Source organism: Perna viridis, chromosome 2, assembly GCF_037379345.1.
Source record: "Perna viridis isolate PV_CMFRI_1.1 ecotype Kerala chromosome 2, ASM3737934v1, whole genome shotgun sequence".
NCBI lineage: Eukaryota > Metazoa > Mollusca > Bivalvia > Mytilida > Mytilidae > Perna > Perna viridis.
The window spans coordinates 16,008,501-16,016,027 of record NC_142446.1 but is presented as its reverse complement, the minus strand read 5'-3'; positions in this window follow the sequence as shown (position 1 = coordinate 16,016,027).

Here is a 7,527-nt window from a genome sequence, read left to right as displayed (position 1 = left end):
GATATTTCATTGGACAATACAGTTTGTTTACATGTTCTTAATATAAACTGAGTAACACGTGGACGGTACTTTTTTCCGGGCACCGATCGAACTGATATACCAGACAACGTTGTGAATCAGTACTTATTTCCCTTATTAAAAGAAAACGATTAGGAATTACGAATATCGGCAAAGAATATCGAAGCGTCCATAATGGGACAATTTAGATTAAGAACTATTTATTAAATACACTCAATGGCCCTACTCAAGCAATGCTAGAGGTTGTCTGGCAAACTATTTTCTGACTTGGTGTCATCCTAACGTTGGGGTATGGAGGAACGGAATTCCAACCACTTACGTTGTAGGAGTATCCATGGCCCGAATACATGTCCATTTAAATACAGTGACATAATAAAATCTAAAGAAAGGGGAAACAAGGCATCACGCAAAAAGCTAGAGCCATAAGCAAAATGAACCCCCACAAAAAATGAGCATGACATCAGATGCTCTGGAAGGGCAGAGACTATAAATTACTAGTAATACATGTATATGATAAAGTCCATGGGAAGGGGATGCATGTCCAGTGACATCCGTCACAAATCCGGTAAATATCCTAGCTAAAATAATTTAGCCCCACCGGTATCACGTTGTCAATGCATAGACACAAAGAGGTCAGGCCATCAAAAACACCGGAGCGATTCGCACTTGGGTTGGATGATATCATTTTCATAGTGTATATGAAGTGAATGATATGGAAATGCTGGAAACTTATCCGAAATAGACAAACCGAATGTCGATGATCAAAAATCCCCATAACACATGGAAATATTCAAACTATATATAAGCGCCGAACAGTGACTGACTGAGGATTTTTTCCACGTCCTTGACTACCCTGTCGGGTTGATTATTGGGGTTAAACGCCCGAGCAGCAATATTTCAGCTATATTCAGGCGATGAACATGGAAGGGATGATAAAATGAACATGAATTGATAATGATGAAATGAAAAGGGGGATGGAACACAAGGATAACAGGGTCGACGAATTTTACTTGCCACTAGAAAAAGGGAGGGATGGGCAGGGTCGGGCAATTTAGCCTCCTGTGGCGGAGCGCAAATGTTCCTACTCCTATCGAATACCACAGAAGGGTTCTTTAACGTGCGAGGAACGTGGCATCTTTCCCAACACGGTGCACCACTCTGGTTTGCGTTCACGTTTTCCGTATTATAGCCTGACAACTCCAGCATGTAAGACGCCAGGGGTACCCCATTCCATCACCTAGAGCGCATAACCCAGTTGCTCTGAAAATATATACAAATATACAACAATAGATGTTATAAATAAGCACATCTGTGAACAACATATTAAGTACATTAACTAGGAGGACTGACTCACATTTATGATTTTTAAAAATCTACATAAGGTTTCTAATATAACACTATCTGTAGAATTAAACAAACTGTTAGACTTAAAAAGTATTTGCATTTTTAAGCACAATTCCGGTAAATTTTTTTCTTTCGGCTTTTAATGAGCTGCAAGACAGTATATAATGATACTAGCCACCGATATCAGCCGAGCCACAAGGATGGTAAAGTCCGCCGTTTCTAGTCACACCGTGCCATCTTCCCGTCTCGACTAGGAATCGGTGACTTCCACATCTAAATTTACATAATATATATATTAAATTATTAGGCAATACATCGATATAATGCTCAAATTTGACTTCACTTTTAAAAATTCTATAACATAGACATTTTGGTGAAACATATATCCGTGACAAACAGAATTGCTTAAACTGGTCTTTAAGTATTTGATCAATATATTCTGATACCCATTTATCAGCATATTGATAAACCCACATGTCAGAGTTATCAAGTATATCTTTTATATACAGTTACATCAACCATTTATTTTCTAAACCATTGTTATTGAAATATTTATTAACAGTAATCTATATAACAAGTGTGATATTTTGCTCTCTTTGTCATTCAAAAGTCGACCCCAAAAATTAAATCATACGTACTTTTGCGCTTAAAGCAATTGGATATTTTCCAAGCTCTGCATAGATGATAAAATCAGGTGTCGATTGTTTTAAACGCAACAACAGTTTACAAAATTTAAGTTAAATACGTTAAAAAAATGTCAATGTTTTCGAATCCCTAAGTTTCAGATCCGTATAGTAAAAAAGGCAACACTGCATTTTCAAAAGGGTCTAATTGACATTCAATAGACAGATTATTTTGTCTGCATTTTTTTTTTCAAAATTGCATACATAGCTTTTGTACCCTGGTCATATAAATATTTTCGTGTTTACAGAAAGGAACCACTTCTGGCAAAAAAAAAATACACCAAGATATTTATAATCTTTAAATATTTCTAATTCATTTTTTAATTCAATAAAAAAATCAAGTTTTGTGGAATTCTTCGAAAGAAAATATGAGAATTTTTGTTTTCTCTGTATTTATTTTCAATTGCCAATTTCCACAATAAATAGCAAATTTATTCAACAAAATCTGCGATTCAGTACTGCTGTCTGTTAATAAAACAGTGTCATCAGCAATAAAAATATCTTCAGTTGAACAGTAAGTTCATTTTCTAGATCCGAGCTGATTGATTCTAGGCCATTTAGATTAGCTCTTTCTAGATAATCTTGCAAGTCATTTTTATGAATTGAAAATAGAGCAGGGAATAGAGTTTCGCCTTGGCAAACACCAATCTCACAAGGAAAAAAACCCTGATTTTTTATTATTGTGAACTACACGTGATTTAATATTTCAATATATATGTTGAATAACTGGGACAAAATTTCAGTTAATATTATTATTCAAAAGCTTAACTAAAAGTTAATGTCTCTGTATCGAGTCAAATGCTCTCTGGAAGTCAACGAAAGCACAGTATAGTCTCCTTTTCTTCAATTTCAGTAGCTCAAATAAAGCATAAAGAGAAAATATATGACCATTTGTGCTATAGCCTTGTCTAAAGCCTGCTTGATTTTCATGTAAAATTAAAAGTTGATTCAAATAACCGCACAATCTCTTATGCAAGACTGAGGTAAAAACTTTCCCTAGGCTAAACAATGGTGTTATTGGTCTATATTTTTTTTCGGATCAGACTTATTCTCTTTATTTTTAATACTGGGATAACATTTCCAATAAGCCATGCTTCAGACAACAAGCCTGTATTAAAAATCAAATTAAACAACAGTAAGTACACACCAACAATAATATAAGCAGATGAACATATATATTCATTAATTAAATGATCATCACAATGGGCCTTGTTGTTTTTAACACCTTTTATAACTTGAGAAATTTCATCCGTTGTAATACTATGATTCAAGAATATATTCGATTCTTCAATATCATTTTCATATTTTGTAGCTAAAGTTGAAGGAGTAATCAAGGGAACCAAGGTTATAGCATCGGTGTTATTTTTAATAATTTCTTTAACTCGGCGAGTGTTTCTAGAAAAGCAGAGGACGCTTACCCTACCGGTGCACCTGGTCCATGCTCCCAGTTTTTAGTGGAGTCCGAGTAGCTCATTCACTTTTGTTACTTTGTATGTATGATTTTAGTTACTTTATGTTCTTTGTTGTGTATGTCTGTTTTCCATGTCTGGGCTTTGTCCCTGGATTACATTCTTTTGATTACCGCTATAACATTGGTTCCCTTGATTACTCTTTAAAAAAATCAAATAAAGTTCCAATGTCTATATCTGATTTCAGCTTCTTTTTGTTTTCGTTTAAAATTTTAAAAAATTCATGTTGATTCTTGTTTCTAGTGGTTTTCATGCTTTGCTTCAATGTTTGATTAAAGTTACGAGTACTAGTATCCATAGTTACCTGATAATGTTTTTCACTACATTTCAATCTTTCTTTAAAAACATTTGATCCATAATGTTTATACAATCGTGAAGATTCCTCTATTCTGGTCTGATCTTTCTGCAGTTTTTGTCAAACCAATCTTTGTAATAACACCTTTCTTTTGCATTTTTACCACTAACAGTATATACACCAAATGTTTTCTTAGTGTATATACACCAAATGTTTTCTTAGTGTATATATACCAAATGTTTTCTTAGTAGATTCAAGTAAAACATTATTGATATCATAAACAAGATCATTTACATTTGTTTGTTCTACAATATCAATATTTTCACCTTTCAATAAAATACATGACAGAATCTCATCAACTTGATTTTTAACAATATTATCGTTGAAATCTTCTGTTTTGTCATTTGTCCACTTTCCAATAAGTTCTACGGGATTCTTAGTTGTGGCGTCTACATCTATAACTATCTCATTTTTACAATCGATTTCGATGATCAATGGCGAATGAACATCTGAGAAAGTTTGCTAAAATTCCAAACTTCAAAGTTGTTTATTTTGTGAATTAAATAGTTCCTAAACATATACCGTAGTTAATTACACTCTAATTTTTACTGGTCGGTCTGCCGATACCATTTAAAATGAAGATATTGTTGTTTTTACAAAAATTAACCAACTTTCCACCATAATCATTTACAATATGATCAGGAGAATCACGATGTTTTGAGATACCTAAATCATCTAATATATGAATATCAGAAAATTCATTCAAATCGACTCATGTACAAATCTGTCATCCAAATCATTTATTTCATAGAAATTATTTAGTTCCCCAGTTCTACTATTAAAACCACCGCATAAGCATATAAAAGAAAACTCACTTTGTAAATCATGAAACTCAATCTCTATTTCAGATATGGCATCTATAGGATATCTGGTATTTTCGGGTGGAATATAAACAACACCAACTATAGCCTCTTGTTAAAAACCTAGAATTGTTTTTTTTTTTTATCAATTTTGAACCAATATACATATCGACATTCTGTATTAATCGGAGGAAAGAATTTTTCAAGAAAATTTTAACGTACCTGATCTGTGTTTCGTAATTTTTTTCCGTTCTTGTAATAAAGTGTGACATTTTCACAATCAATTTCATCAATGTTATCTACTTTTGTTTCTGTAAAACATACTATATCATGGTTTTTCTAATAAAGTTTTAAATTCTGGTTATAATATTTTAGATTTTATACCACATACATATTTTAGAAGAAAACGTAAGTTTTTGCTATTTACAATGCTATTTACTCTACTACTATTATAAATGCGACAGTCTGTTCGAGTGGAGTAATCATATTGATTACAATGAATGCCATGTGATCCTCTTTGACTGGCATGTTAGCGGGGTCGTGACAGGTCTTGTCATTCGGTTTTCTGCTTGAAGTTTTCGGCCCAGTTTTCGGACGCACGTGCTCCTTGATCTGCCCACAGTTGTCTTTGACTTGTTTCCATTCCTGATTCAGCTTCTCTTGCAGGTGGAACAAATTCAACACCTATATAAAGTTTGTCTTTTTTTTAAATGAGCCTTTTTCTTCTGTTCCTTTGCCTCTTTAAAGTACGACTACAGTAATTGTCTGCGATCATTAATTTCTTTGAGAAACTGTTCGTTCACTCCATACCGTGTTCCTCTAAGAGCCACAACAATATTACGAACTTGATCCCGATCCCTGAAACTTTTAAAACGACAAACGATCGGTCTCATTTTATATAGCACTCTGCCGTGTTCATCTTTCACAAAATATTTTTCCCAAAGCGATGAGCTCTGTGGAGTTGTAACGGTGGGTCTATATTCAACTCATTTTCCAGAAATTTCGTAACTGCGTCTTCCGTATCATCAGTAGCATCACTTTCTAGCAGAGGCAACCCGGCAAATAAAAGATTTTCTCTATTGGTTCTTGTCTGAAGATCCAAATGTCTTTCAAATAAGTTGCCGAAATCACATCTAAGTTTACTTATGTCTTGTGTTATATCATCATACTTAGTTTGTAATTGTGTTACAGAGGATACAATATCTTTACTTCAGTTCTACCCGTTTCAAATTGTTCATTTATAAATTCCATCCCCTTTTCAACATCCACAATTCTCTTAGTGATTTTATCAACATTTTTTTTCAAGTTTGTGCATATTTGCTTCAAATTTGCCTAGCTTTTCGTGATATATTTGATTTTATTGGGAAAAATGAGTTGAAGCCTGGCACCCTCAAATATGAGATCACCCTTGTTTAAGTTATATACTAGTAGGCCTGCATATTTGATAGGGGAGCAAGCCCCTGTGGTGTGATTGAAAAAACTTGCAATGAAGAAAATATTATTGTGAGTCATGAGACCTATAAACAATGTAGTTCTTAATGTACTTCTTTGACATAATCTCTTAAATTGTAGCTCCTCATACACGTATATCAGAGCAGCTACACCACTTGCCGAGTCTTGGCAGACTAGTAACTAGGATTAGTCCTGTAGTGGTAACAATAATTTTAGCGTTACTGAGAAGACTAACACGCGGGAGTAGCCACTTATTAATTCGGGAACGCCTAGTAAAATTACTTTTTATCTTATTGTTACAAGGTATATAGACATTTCATAACTTTTTAGTTTGAAAACTGTTGACAAATTTGCGCACCTCGTTGTAACTTGCGACCGTTCGGGTTTCTCAGTCTTATTTCAATCTCAGCATCATTTGAAATTGCATTTGAAAAAAAAAGCACTTGGATAGTTACTTCCTATTTCGAGACAAAGCGGCTCCACCAATTCATCGTGAATGGATATTTTCAATTGATCTTTATCAGGGGCAGGTCCAGGATTTTAGACTGGGATGGCACAGTTAAAAGGTTCAATTTTTTTAAATATTCTTCTAGAGTGAGTGCACTGTAGATATCTTTAGTGATATAATTAGCGAGAAATTAAAGTTTCAACCTAAAACCGCCTAAATCTACCCCTGACAACCCATGCTTTGCAAATTTAAGGGGGGGGGGGGTTCGCACGCCCGCCTGAATCCGCCCCTGTAAATTATGGTGTAAAAACGTTGTAATATTTGTCTTCTTTTCATCAGAATCGAACCTCCTCTTCTCGTAATTCATTGAGATGAACTCTTCGACGCCAAAGCCCCAAAAGCTAATGATTACGATTTTTACTATCCCGTGCGCATAGATATATATTCATTCCGTATCTTGAAAACAAAGTAGGGTAATAAATTTTGAAAATAAACGTAATCAGAGATAATTTCTTTAAAATTAAAAATTAAACTCAAAACTTTCAACACCGAGTAACTTATACGGAAGACACTAAGATTACATGCAAAAAGCGGACACAGCTAGCTAGCCACACGATCAACACTATGAAAACTAAAGTAATGAGACCAGATCCATTTACAATAGATGACCACGAAACAGAGGATGTTGAAAAGTTTCTTTACCGTGGAGGCGTTTTTACATCAACAGGAGATCGCGATGATGATTAAAGGCGATTAAAGACAAATTTGAGTTCCTCGATTTTTTCAATCCAAACTAAGGACAAAACTTGGAATACAACATAGCGAAAGGAAAAAAAGAAGTCAGAGCAGATAGATGCCCGAGACAACAAGTGAGAATTAGATGGCCGGAAGAGCTAGTCTACACATAAAAAGCGATTAAACAGTACACAGTAAATGCAATTTAAATAATTAGCAAAGT